We start from the raw sequence: 13,939 nt of genomic DNA, 5'->3' as shown, positions 1-13,939 counted from the left end.
CCGAGGTCATCAAAGGTCAATGACCTGACCTGATCTCCAGGTGACCTTGACATCCATCCTAATGCATGGGAGCAACATCAAATCACATGTCTGAACGCTTGAAACCATGAAAAGACTACAAACGCGCGGCTAATGCGAGCCAACATACTAATCGCGATTCGCGATAACTGCCGACATGCCAGTTAGGTAGGGGAAGGTGGGGTAAGACGAACCAGCAAGGTTCGAGGCCGCATATCTCGCTACACTGCTCTCTTAACTCATATTGTTTATAGTCAGAGTCAGAGTCAGTCATTTATTAGAATTCTCCACATGGTGGGTATTACGAATTCAGTCATTGTACACTGGTAAAAGCATGGTTAAAAATGAGACACATTGCAAGACCTAAAACATTTGGTTTAACCCTCGCCCGTATTGGTGTTTTTCCAGCCGCGAACGTATAAGGGGGGGTGGGGGTCCGTTGGACCCCCCCCCCCTTGCCGTTTCGCCCCTGATCGAGCTAGAGCTTCGCGGAAAAAAGGAGCGTGCTGCCCGTGACGAGAGGAAGCCGATGATACCCAATTTTAAGGTCCTAGGTCATTGGTTGACCTTGCAGGTCAGGTCAATGACCCAAAAGTCGGAAAATTGGGACCTGTTAGAACGTCGTAAAGTGTGGCTGCTATGGGGTTTTTCGGGGCGCTGATCACGAATATCATGTTAGTTTTGATCACAGATGATGTCTTTATGCATTTAGTCCAGGTCGGGTCAGGTCAGGTCAGGTCAACCAGAAGGGGTCCTGCCGGGTATTCCTAGTAGGTGTCAACCGCCTTTGACAGCTTCGTAACATGTTACGAAGGCACCAAAACTACTTCGTAAATGTTCAAATGGTTGCTAAATTCGAATTCGGCTCCAAACAGGGCATATTTTAACAAATTTTTACTGCGTCCCAAAGTTGAGCAGAGGGCACGTGCTACGACTAAGGGCACAGGGCAAGGAACAGGGTAGGGCACTGAGGAGGGCAGAAAGTAGGGCACGACAGGTTACAGGGCATGGCACAGGACATTTTAGAGGTCAGGGCACACAGCAGGGCACAGTTTAGGGAACCGGACAGGGCACAGGGCAGGGACGCAGTGGGTCAAATCAGCAGGGGCTACGTCCCAAGGCGAGGGGGCTGCGTCCCAGAATGGGACGCAGTAAGTGCCTTAAAATATGCCCTGGCTCCAAAAACTGGCCTAGAAACATGTAAAACTCGAAAAGTGAACCGAGGTCACAAAAGGTCAATGACCTGACCTGACCTTCAGGTGACCTTGACACCCACCCTTATGCATGGGGGCAACATCATATCACATGTTTGAACGCTTGAAACCACGAAAAGACTGCAAACGCGCGGCTAATGCGAGCCGACATACGCCGAATCGCGATTCCGGCCAAACATGGTTTCGAAAAGTAGGTCACAGGTCAAAGGTCATTGGGGTCAGGGTCATGAAATTTTCAGGGTAGGTGTAAAATTGAGTTACGCGAGGGTACTGAAAGTTTCGTCGCGATCGGCCGCTTTTTACGCGAGTTATTCGCGAAAAACCATGGGGGGGGGGTCCGTCCGACCCCCCTATACGGGCGAGGGTTAAGACACAGCGCTGGTGATTCACTTGGACCCCTCCGGTGCCATCCAGTCTACCTGCGTGTTAATTGGGCGCTCCAGGCGGATGCAGCCCTATAAGTGAAGCTCCGCTGGGTTCTCACTAGTCGGCATCTGGGAAGATCCAGGGTGCCGGCGGCTGCTGCTCGAGAGTTGCGCAGTGAGACATCGGCTCTCCGAGTGAACATTGCGGTTATGGCAGGCGGACATTTACCGTTCACTGCTCGCGCCACTAGAGCACGGTCGTGCGTGCGTACCATGTCGTCCACTCTGTGCCAGCCTAGTGCCGCAAGTGTGGGCGAGATGTGCTCTGAGCGGCACACCCCAGACACCATTCTGGCCGCAAGGTTCAGAGACTTTTGAACTCGTTGGAGGTGCACTGGGAGGCTCCTCCCCAAACGGACAGGCAGTAATGAATGTGGGGAAGGACATGTGTTTCGACCAGCAGCTTACGTACTTCAGGAGTGAGATGATGACGCACTTTGAAGAGTGATATGGTGATGGCGTTGCACCGCCGAACGACTGCGTCAATATGGGGTTGCCAGGTCAGCTGCTGGTCGAGAAGGACTCCGAGAATTTTCACGGTTTTGGATGGCTGAATGGTTAAGCCGGATGAGATGTGGAAGTCGTGGGTTTTTGCCAAGGTTTGCTTGGTGCCAACGAGAGTAAAGGATGTTTTTCTGGGGTTCATCTTCAGGCTGTTCTGCTGGAACCAGGTTTGGAGTTCGGATAAGGATTCTTCGACGCGTGTTTTGAGGCTGGATAGGCCGACGACAGTGGGAGGGGAGTGGTCGAGGATCTGGGTGTCGTCGGCGTAGGATAATAAGCGGCCGTGGGTGAGGAAGCTGGAGAGGTCGTTGGTCACGAGGAGGAACAGGATCGGACCGAGGATGGATCCCTGGGCTACGCCGTGGGACACGTGGAGAGGGTCGGAGCCACCACCAGTAACCACCTGCCTGCGGTTGTACAGGTAGCTCGCAAACCATGCAGACGAAACACCATACCACTCCAGCTTATTCAGCAGGAGGGCGTGGTTCACACTGTCAAACGCCTTACTGAGGTCTATTGAGGCTAGCGACACGACATGGCAATCATCGACATGTTTATCTATCCAGTTTACCGCGTCGAGCATTGCGTGTTCAGTTGAGTGAGACGGTCTATAAGCGTACTGGTGAGGAGATAAAATGTTGTTCTCGGTCAGATAAGACATCAGCTGAATGGCCACCACCTTCTCCAGGATTTTTGAGAGGACTGACAGTATGGAGATGGGTCTGAAATTGCTGGGATCTGACTGATCGCCTGATTTGTGGATGGGGATGACGCGGGCGAGTTTCCAAGCTTCCGGGAACCCAGCTGTGACGATGGAGCGGTTGATGAGATGAAGGAGATTTGGCCCTATCACCGGAAAACAGTTGACGATGGCGTGAAGCGGCACTCCGTCCACTCCGGCGGCGCGAGAGGAGCTCATGGAGCCGATGGCCTTCGAGGGCTCTGGCAGGGTGACCGGCCTGAGCTCCAGCGCGGCCGGGCGCAGACCCGGGGCGGCCGAGGCCCCGGCGCCGACGACATATTATATATATACGACATATTATAGTCTTCCGAATGCTCAATCCTTCCTCGATTGATATGTGGCAAGAATGAATTTTAAATTCAAGAAATACTAGATGATCAGTTCAGCTGAGCGCGCCGCCGTGTGCGGTCGCGAGCGCTGCTCGCTCCTCTCCGGTCTCCCCCTCGGCCTTTGTTCCTTGCGATTGTGTGGGAGGGAGCGAACGTTTGAACGATTGGCAAGTGAGCTGTGAGAGTGAGCTTTGGAGGGGCGAATCTGTGCGAGAGTGGACAGTGGAGTGCGCGTCCTGACTGTGTGAACTGTGGTGTTCCCACCGACGGCAACAAACACTGACTGACCATGCATCGAGACGTCGCCCGGCTGCTGATCCTACTCGCCGTGGTGCGCGTGCTCTCTCTCGCGTGCATCCCAGCAGCTGCACCGTCGACAGCGGAGTCGTCGCGCCGTCGGGAGCCGGATCGGCAGCTGCGACACCACGTCACCCGCAGACGACCGGCCGACCCGCGGCCGTCTGGCCTGCCCTTGGAGTCGCGGCCCTCTCGGCCCGGCGCGGCCGAGCCTTCCCCGGGCCGCCCGGCGCCGCCTCGGGCTGGCCGGGGTCACCGGTTTGTTCGGCTGACCGGTGACCTCTCGGCGGCTGACACGGCCCTGGCCTGCGGTCACGTGACCCGTCCTGCCCTGCGACCCACGGCGTGTCCAGCCGACCCTGGTGGCGTGACGCCGGCGGTCCGGGGCCGCCCGGTGCAGCGGCCGGCTGACCTGTCATCTGCTCCTGTCAGCCGCGGCCGCCCCGCGGAGCGGCGCAGCGGCGGCCGGCGGCCCCAGCGGCGCGGGGCGCGCGGACGGGGGTCTCGGCGCAGCTCGCGGCCTACGTCGGCGAGCCGCGGCCTGCTGATCGGCGCGCTCAACGTGCAGTCTCTGCGGCCGAAGCTCCTGGAGCTGTCAGAGGTGCTCCACAGACAGAAATACGACATCGTGCTTTTAGCAGAGACCTGGCTCAAACCGACCGTGCCCAACCGCCTGCTGGTCATTCCTGGCTACTCTGTCCACCGCGAGGACCGTCCCGATGGCCAAGGCTACGGGGGAGTGGCAGTCGTCGCCAGGGAGGACCTGACCGTGACGCCACTCAAGCCGGCCACCCAGCGCCCGCCCGACAGCCGACTGGAGACCATCTGGTCGCTGGTGAGAGCGGACCGTGGGCGCCGGCTCGTCCTGTGCTCTCTCTACAGGCCGCCGCGCTACACGGTGACGGCGCTGGACGCTGACTTCAGGGACCTAGAGACGCAGGTGCAGAGCGTAACACTTACTCATCCGACGGTGCCACTTCTTATATGCGGTGACCTCAACTGTGACCTTTTAAAAAGTGCGCCCGCTCCGGCTCGGTCTCGTCTCGAAGAGTTTTTAAATGATTACTCAATGTGTCAACTCGTAAACGAGCCCACTTTTACCTCAGGTTCCCTGCTTGACGTTTGCATCACATCTAGTCAAAACCTAGTCTCTGACTGTCGTGCAATTTACTGCGATTTTAGCCCTCATCACTTCATTCGCTTACGTGTTAATTTGCCTCGTACCCGTCGCCAACCTGTCATCACTCAGTCTCGCTGTCTAAAGCGACTCGATCAGGACGCCTTCCTTTTAGATTTACACTATGCCGACTGGGGTGACGTTTTTAGATCGCCAACCGTGACCGAGAAGTGGGATGCCTTTTTATCAACTTTTACGAACATACTCGACCAGCACGCGCCGCTGCGATCTGTTCGCGTGCGAAACCCGGCGGCCCCTCCCATCTCGGCTGCCACCGGTGAACTCATGTCTCGCCGCCGCGCCGCCTTGCGTGCCTGCGGGCGTAGCTCGGCCGACTACCGCGACCTGAACCGTGCCGTCCGCTCTGCCATTCGCCGTGACACTCGCGAGGGGATTGAGGACCGTATCAGGGAGCGCGGGCCGCGGTCTGTCTGGCAGAGCATTCGGAGCGTGGTGGGTGGGAAGCGCTCCGGTACACCGGTGCTGCCTCAGCTATCCAGCGAGGAGCTGAACCGCTTTTTCGTCTCTGTTGGACCGCGAGTGGCTGCTGAGGTAGCCGACCGGGGCCGGGGCGCGGTTCCACAGGTAGAGTGCCGTCTGCCCAGGGTCGGTGCCTGTGGTTTTAAGCTCTCACCGATTGACATCGACACTCTGACCGGCACGTTGCTGAGTATGCGTAACTCTCCCGCTCGCGGCGCTGATGGTGTTTGTGTTCGGGCGCTGAAGGCTGCTTTCCCTGCCGTCGGCGTCGTTATCCTTCACATCATCAACACCTGCCTCGTCCTGTCAGACTATCCAGCCTCATGGAAACATTCCCTCGTCCATCCTATCCACAAAACCGGTGACCCATCCAACCCCTCTAACTTCCGCCCGATTTCCATCATTCCGATAATTTCCAAAATCGTAGAGAGGGTGGTTCATCGCCAACTTTATCATTACCTTGCATCAAACCACCTCCTATCCCCCAACCAGCACGGTTTCCGCCCTCACCACTCGACGGAAACCGCGCTGGTTACTGTCTCCGACCACATCCTGACAGCCGCCGACGGTGGGGAAATCTCCCTTCTGTGCCTGATCGACCTTAGCAAGTGCTTTGATGTCATTGACCACGATATACTTATCAGCAAATTGCGTCTGCACGGCATCGACACGGCGTGGTTCGAGGCGTACCTACGTGGTCACACGCAGAGTGTCGTCCTGCGTGACGTCACGGGCGCCGAGCGAGTCTCGCCCCCGTTCCCGAACACCATGGGAGTGTTTCAGGGCAGCGCCCTCGGACCGCTGCTGTTTACGTTGTTCGCCAACGACCTGTCGCTACACGCCGCCGATGCTAGAGTGCTGCAGTACGCAGACGACACCCAGGTGATTGTCTCAGGCAAAAAGAGTGAACTCCCAGCACTCATCACTAGCATGGAAAACTCACTTGCTTCTTTGGACAAATGGTTCTGCGCGAATGCTCTCAAGGTCAACGCGAACAAAACTCAACTCATTGCTTTCGGAAACCGCAAAAATTTGCGCAACCTTCCAAATTTCACAGTCACCTTCCGTGACACAACCCTCGTCCCTTGTAACGAGGTCAAAAATCTGGGTGTAACGTTTGACAAAAACCTGACATGGGACGGTCACGTGGGTGCCGTCACCCGCCGCTGCACTGGGACCCTGGCCTGTCGCACGTGCGACATGTGGTGCCGCGAGGTGTCATCACCTCCCTTGTGACAGCCCTGGTTCTCTCGCAGGTCCGCTACTGCATATCAGTTTATGGTAACGGTACTAAAAAGAACATGGTCAGAGTACAGAAGATCCTAAATTTCGCTGCAAAGGTGATTTTCGGCCGAGGAAAATTTGATCACGTGGCGGACCTGCGGGAGAGGCTGGGCTGGCTCGAGGCCCAGCAGCTGGCCGATCACTCTACACTCTGCCTGGCGCACAGGGTGCTCCGCAGAGGAGAGCCCCATTCACTAGCAGCCGTCCTCCATCGTAATGAGGAGGTACGCCAGCGCGCCACCAGGCAGGACGGTCTGCTCAGTGTGCCGAGGTCGAGGACCGAGGCGGGTAAAAGACGATTCTGTGCTAGAGCGCCGGCGCTGCACAACCAGCTGCCACCCGAACTGGTTTCGCTCAGTGGACAGGGCTTCAAACGCGCTTTAAAACGACGAATGCTGTCTTCTATTACCTGATTTGACGCCGTGTATGAGAGTGTGGATGTGTGTGACTGGTGATATGCATGTTGGTGTGCCGTTGCACCTGTAATTTGTATGTATGAGTGAATATTTTTATCCTTTCTACCATGCATGTGACATTGTGACGCGGAGCCAGAAAAGCCACTGCTGCTGTGGAGTGCTCTTTAAATACAAATACAAATACAAATACATGGCCATGTTTGCGCGATAACTGTATAGATTTAACCCGCGCCCTGCTGGGGGGGGGGGGGGTGTTTGAACACCCCCCCTTGTGGTTTTTGGTACACCTTATCATACATCAATTCTACACATGTTGTGAAAATTTCAGACCAAGGTCATTCAAGGTCAGGTCACCAGGTCACTTGAAGTGACCTCACCTCATAAAAACTTTCAATGTCTGTCATAGCTACACCGAGTGACCGATCGCTTTGAAACTTTCAGCGATTGCTAAGTGCAATAGCATGTACAAAATGTATATCTCAGAATTTTGATATCGATGACCTAAGGTCAGGTCAATTTTGCGACCTCCCCATTATAAGTCAATGGGATAAAATTGAAATGCGCCTCTTTTGGATGAAAGACATTATAAACACTCCCAAACACCGAATTACAAGTGGTTTAGACACACTGAACTTGAAAATGGTGTCCGTGACCCTTGTTTATGCCCTGAGGTCATCTTAGGTCACGAATGGTATCTAACAGTTTTTCGCAAATAACTTTTGATAGAGGCATGCTAGAGCGATGAAAACGCCTTAGATGTGTTCAGCTCGACGATACGGATCGACTGATATGCAACATGACCCTTTCCGGTCAGGTCATGACCTTGACCTGAGGTCAAATTTTCAAGTTGACCTTTCAAGGTCAAATTATAGTTCATTCGATGCGTCTTGACGAGAGGAACACGATGCCGGTAAAAGTAAGCTCGTACAAGGCTTGGGTCAAAAGTTATTGCAGAAAAACTGTTTTCGAAAAAATCGGCTATTTTTGCAGTTTTTGCCCCCTGCAGGCAAAACTGTTGACGTTAGGTCAAATCTGAGAGAATTACTCAGAAAGGGCGATAATAGGGCTATCGAATGCGCTTTTCCGCGGCGCTGTAGCTCTATTGGTTCCCGAGTTATGCGTTGGCTTCTTGGAAATTTTCGACATTCGACCTGGAAATCGGCGAAATTTTGCCTTCAATGACCTCTGGTGACCTGACCTTTGACCTGACCAAAAAATTGACCGAAGTGATTTCGTCATTATTTTTTACGCTCTTTCGAACGCCGCCTTCCGCGTATCGCTACGTGGCCCAGGAGCCGAGTTACAAGGGGGGGGGTGTTCAAACACCCCCCCCCCCCCAGCAGGGCGTGGAAATCCAGGACCCCCAGCAGGGCGCGGGTTAAGGTATATGTGGAAGAGGCCAAAAGTTTGGTTGTCAAAACTGGTATGTTTATATAAGTAGGGTTGAGTTTGGCATAGTTAATTAATGTAATTGTATGGTAGGTAGGCATGGCTTTTCGAGAAGCACTACAGATCCAAAAGTTTCCCAGCTTCTACCCTATCCTACCCGTCACCTAACCATACCCTAACCTGCCCATACTCTACCCTGCCCATACTCTACCCTGCCCATACCTACTCTGCCCATACACTACTTATAGGTACTCTAGATGGCCAACTTTGCGCGATAACGCATTGCGATATTCCGAGTAACGCAATACGCAAATATCCGTGAGGATCGGTATGTTCAACTGAGACTAAGAATGATCTGTTGCTGAGTCGATCCCTAACGGTACGCCAGGTCGTTAACGCAGCCCTCTCGGCAGTTGCCGGCTGGCCGAATGCTACCTAGGGACGAATGCGGGCGAAAAACTTTGCAGCCGACCGGCCGCGAACCATCCGCCAACCAGACGGATACATACTGTAGGTCATTTAATGGTGCTCTACATTGAACACAGTATGTTCTATGGCAGCCGGACGGACGAACATTCAGTTCGTAGCGGAACACGTGGCGCGTACTCAAAGGATTGACTGCGCCTCCGTCCACGTCTGGGGCTGGATCGACGGTCACGGCAGAGGGACACTGCACAGGATCGGCGGCAGGTTCACCGCAGTCGCCTACCAACAGCTACTCCGCGACGAGTTTCTGCCGGCCATCCGTCGGATGAGGGAGACGCCTGTCCTGATGATGCAGGACAACAGCCCCATCCATGTAGCACGGAGCGGCAGCGAACCAAACATAGCAGTGAATGCGTAAACTCAATAAAAAGTAAAAGGGTCGTCACACACTAAGACAATGGCCGACGGATCTGCGTCGCTACTCACTAGTAGCCGGCCCACTGGCCGCCAGCGTCCACCACTCCCTCATCCGAGCTGGCACCGACTCGGCTAGGCGACGGCAGCACTGTGGAGTCACGATTCTTTCCCAGCACTCCTGGATCTCCTGCCACCGTTGGTCGGCCGTGACGCGCCGATCCCGCAGTCGGGGCGTCAACTCCGATGTCATGAAGCCCCAGACTATGGGGTTCATATCTGGGCCTCTGGCCACCCAAGGAAGAACCGTGATCCACGGCTCCTGCTCGAAGAACTGCATGGTGCTCCGTGCTGCATGGATGGGATGGGGATGTTGTCCTACATCATCAGGACAGGCGTCTCCCTCATCCGACGGATGGCCGGCATGAACTCGTCGCGGAGACCGGAGTAGCTGTTGGTAGGCGACTGCGGTGAACCTGCCGCCGATCCTGTGCAGTGTCCCTCTGCCGTGACCGTCGATCCAGCCCCAGACGTGGACGGAGACGCGGCCACTCCGTTGAGTACGTGCCACGTGCTCTGGTGCGAACCGAGTGCCCGTCCGTCCGGCTGCAACATAAGTTATATGGTAGGAATCAAATGGTACATCAAACAACACCAGCGTGCTTTATTTTCTTGGCATTAAAAATGTTTGATAATATACATCAGGCACTAGGCTTGTTCCACAAAGTTGGGGCTGGGACGTTTGAAAGTGCAACCTCGTGGAATATCGGCTTAATACTTAGGTATCTCTAAAATGTCAAAATTAGATATATGCTCATATCGGTTATTATATCAATCAAACAAAGTAAAAAAAATCCAATCACGTTATCTTTTTTCGATTAATTTCGCTAATAGCTATAATGAGGATAAGGTCAATTAAGACATTTTTATTGATAATCATCATGCTCACAGAAACGTTTTTCACATACAAATATTTATGTTAAACTAAATTTTCCTTCGACCGCAACGGCGGTCGCAAGATGGACACCGGTGTCGCCATGCTCGTTGCTTGTCAGCTTTAGAGCCTTATTCCATGAAGCGAGCCAAGAAACAGCGTATTGACCCCAGACCCAAAACATTAGCAACATAATGATTTACTGATCAGGAAGTCTTCTGAGATGTTTTCACGCATCCACTACGAAAATAAGCTCAGGCTTGAGCGCGCTAAGCAACAGCCCATTTTAATCCTTTGATTCGTCGTATTTTTATGGGGCTAAGACAAATATCAACCTGTCACAAATAGCATTTGCGACATATATTTATGTTAGCTATAGCTTTTATCATTGATGCGCAATGAGTTGACATCTTTACCGAGCACTCCAATTCACAAGCAAATACAAATATTAACTATTGGATGCTGAAGTTCTTACCGTCTGATGGTGTCCACCGAGCAGTTGAGGTGGAGCTCCGCCTTGATCTGATTAGCTGTGATTATCGGCTGCCTCGTAACAAGCTCCAGAATCGCTTGTTCTTGAGCCTCTCATTCACAACACGAGGGTGACCTCCTCCATGCCGGTCGAGAAGGTTCCCATCATCTTCGTTGTGGCGATGCCACCAAACAGCAACTGTTGCCCTGTTACGGCCCAACTCGCGAGCTACGGCAGCAATAAACATATTCCGCCGTTCTATCATCTGTATAGCCAGCATCCGCTCGCCCATATCGGCACGGACACCTACACGACCACGTCTGTTCTCCATGGCGGCAACGAGGACGAATAGGTGGCATTCCAGAGCCGCCAACGCACCAGGAATGGGTTCCTTGACCAGATGCGTCACTCAAGGGGCTTGCAAGGGCGATACCAAGAGCGGTACAAAGGGCGGATCTAGTTAAATATCCTTCAAGTTCGGTGTATTGAGGACATTTCCACACAGTGGCTTAATATTTAGTCCGAGTCTGAGTACATAGATAAAAACATGACACAGTCAATATCACAGTAAATCACAATCAAGAGATAGGTATATAAAAACACGGTCCAAAGTCGGACAAACCAGACCCTCGACTAGTTCGACAGCCGGCGCAGAAACTCGGCGCGGATTACAGAGCCGGTGACAGCGGGCGACACTCACGACAGGCGGTTCCACGCCGCGGCCGCTCGGTAAGAAAACGCGCGGCGCGACGCGGACAGGCGGTATGAGGGCAGCTCGAGAGCGCCCGCCTCAGTCGACCGGGTGCTGCGCCGGGAAACCGCTGTACGAGGGATGAACAGGGAGCGGATCGCCGCGGGAGCGTGTGCATGGGTCCCTCAGCGCCCTGTAGACGCCGAGGCAGACACGGCGCTTAACCAGCTCGCGGACGTCACACCAGCCCAGCGCAGCTAGGATCGGCGATATATGGTCATGCCTGCGCACGCCAGAGACAACCCTCGCACCGAAATTCATCGCCTTCTGCACACGGTGAAGGTGGCATGCAGCGGCGCCACCCCAGACAGAGAGGCAGTACAGGATGTGAGGAAAGGTATGACACTGGATAAGGAGCTTAAGGATGTCGGGACTAAGATGATGGCGAATTTTATACAGACATATAAGGGTGGAATTGCACTTTTTGACAACGTTGGAGATGTGCTTTTCCCAGGATAAGGTGGGGCCTAGGGTCACTCCCAGCATCTTCACAAATGGCGAGGGTGTTAGTAAGTGGTCTGGCAGGTTAAGGTGGAAGGATGAGGTTTTCTTAAGGTTTTGGGTAGTCCCGACAAAGAGCAGAGTGGTCTTAGATGGGTTCATTTTTAAGGAGTTGGATGTGAAGTAGGAGAGGACAGCATGGAGGGTATCCTCCTGTCGGGATTTAAGGATGGATAGATCTTTAGGACGGGCCGAGTCAAGTAATTGGGTGTCGTCGGCGTAGGAGATGAGGCGGCCGTGAGGAAGATAGGATGGAAGGACATTTGTGAAGATGCTGAAGAGGATGGGACCGACTAGGGAACCTTGCGGAACCCCATGGGAAAGAGGCAAGGACAAGGAACCACCTCTCACCACCTGCCGTCGACCAGTCAGGTAGCTACGAAACCATCTAGGAGTTAGGACCAATACCATACCAGCACAGCTTTCTAAGCAGAACGTCAGTGGTCAACACTGGCAAACGCCCGGCTCAGGTCGATGGACGTGACGGCGACAACATCGCCATCGTCGACACGCCGCGTCATCCACTCCACCACGTCGATCAGTGCGTCCTCCGTTGAGTGTCTAGATCGGTAAGCATACTGTGACGGAGCTAAAAGGTGACAGCGAGCGAAATAAGATGACAGCTGAGTACAAACAATTTTTTCACACTTTTGATAACACAGGTAAAATACAGATTGGCCTAAAATTGCCTGGTAGATCTTTGGCACCGGACTTGTGCAAAGGCACGACTGTAGCGAGCTTCCATGTGTCGGGAAAATTACAAGAAATGATGGACGCGTTCACAATGTGTAAAATATGAGAGCCTATGACAGTAAAACACGATCTTATAGCCTGCAGCGGTACACCATCATGCCCGACTGCGCGGGACGAAGACAACCGGCTCAAAGCCAGCGACAGCTCCGGCAGCGTGGCAGGCTGCAGACGCAGCCCCGCCGGCGTAACACACGGCGGCCGCGGCGGGAGTGGGGAGGGGTCACTGGCGGACAGCTCAGCAGCGATTCGCGGCCCAACAGCTGCGAAATGGGCGTTAAAAGTGTCCTCTTGACCCGGTGGTACCCCCTCGCCAGCAACAGCTCCACCACGGGAAGGACAGAAAGTGAAATCCCTGATGTTGCGCCAAAAGGCTCGGCGATCGGAAAGCATGTCACTGGCTAAAAAGTCGCGCTTGCACTTGATCAGTCCACTTTTCACACAGTTCCTCAGTCTCCGATGCTCGTCCCTGTCCGTGTCCGTCCGAGAGCGGCGCCACACGCGGTACGCTGCGTCTCGCCTACTCATTAACTCCCGCAGCTCCGGGCCAGGGTATATTGGCTCCGGGCAGTCCTCCAGCCACGGGCAGTGGGGCCGGCGAGGTGTAACACGCTTCACAGGAAAGTGCACATCAAGTACGCCCCACCAGATGGCCAGAAAAGCACTCACTTTGTCGTCAATCGAGACTGAGTCATAGACAGCATTCCAGTCGGCCCGAAGAAGGTCCAGACACACCGTGTCCCAATTTACCTTGCGCCACAGGCGCGCGGTGAACGGGACAGGCCGGCGACCCCGCAGGCCCACGGGCGCCCGGACGATGACGGTGAGATGATCCGTGATGACGTCAGGTGGTGGGACTACCGTCGCGGTGAGGTCCGGGACGTCGGTGATGATGTGGTCGATGAGCGTGCCGGCCGGCTCCAAGTGTGTCGGCTCGGTAACCAGCTGAACAAGGTCCAGCTCGTGTAGAGCAGCCTTGTACTGTCGCACAACTGGGCCGTCTGGTCGCAAGGCATATTTACGTCTGGACAACGAGTTGCGGGGAAAAGTGCTCATTTTGTCGCAGTTTTAGGAGTCGGTGATTAGGCTGGATTTTCGGGTTACTTTTTCGTTCCGATTCCGGTATTTCATAGTGTTTGGCTTTTTACGGAGCGAGCGAAGCGAGCGGAGTCTTTCCTTAGATTAACGGAAATTTCTGAGTATGAGCGGCCGGCCGGCCGGCCGTGCGGACGCTTTTGCGAGGCTTATATCTCAGCAACCACTTGACCGATTTACACGCGGTAATTTTTGTACGGTAGCTTCATTCCTTCTACCAAGTATTGGACTATTCCCGATGCATGTGGGTGACCCCTTATGCTTGTGCCACGTGCAAAACGAAGAGGTGTCAGTTTTGTAATTGTTGCAATATCTCGGTAA

The sequence above is a fragment of the Amphibalanus amphitrite genome, unplaced genomic scaffold (assembly GCF_019059575.1).
Source record: "Amphibalanus amphitrite isolate SeventyFive unplaced genomic scaffold, NRLGWU_Aamphi_draft 000223F_arrow, whole genome shotgun sequence".
Lineage (NCBI taxonomy): Eukaryota > Metazoa > Arthropoda > Thecostraca > Balanomorpha > Balanidae > Amphibalanus > Amphibalanus amphitrite.
The sequence above is the reverse complement of the archived record's forward strand: the minus strand, read 5'-3'. Positions refer to the sequence as shown.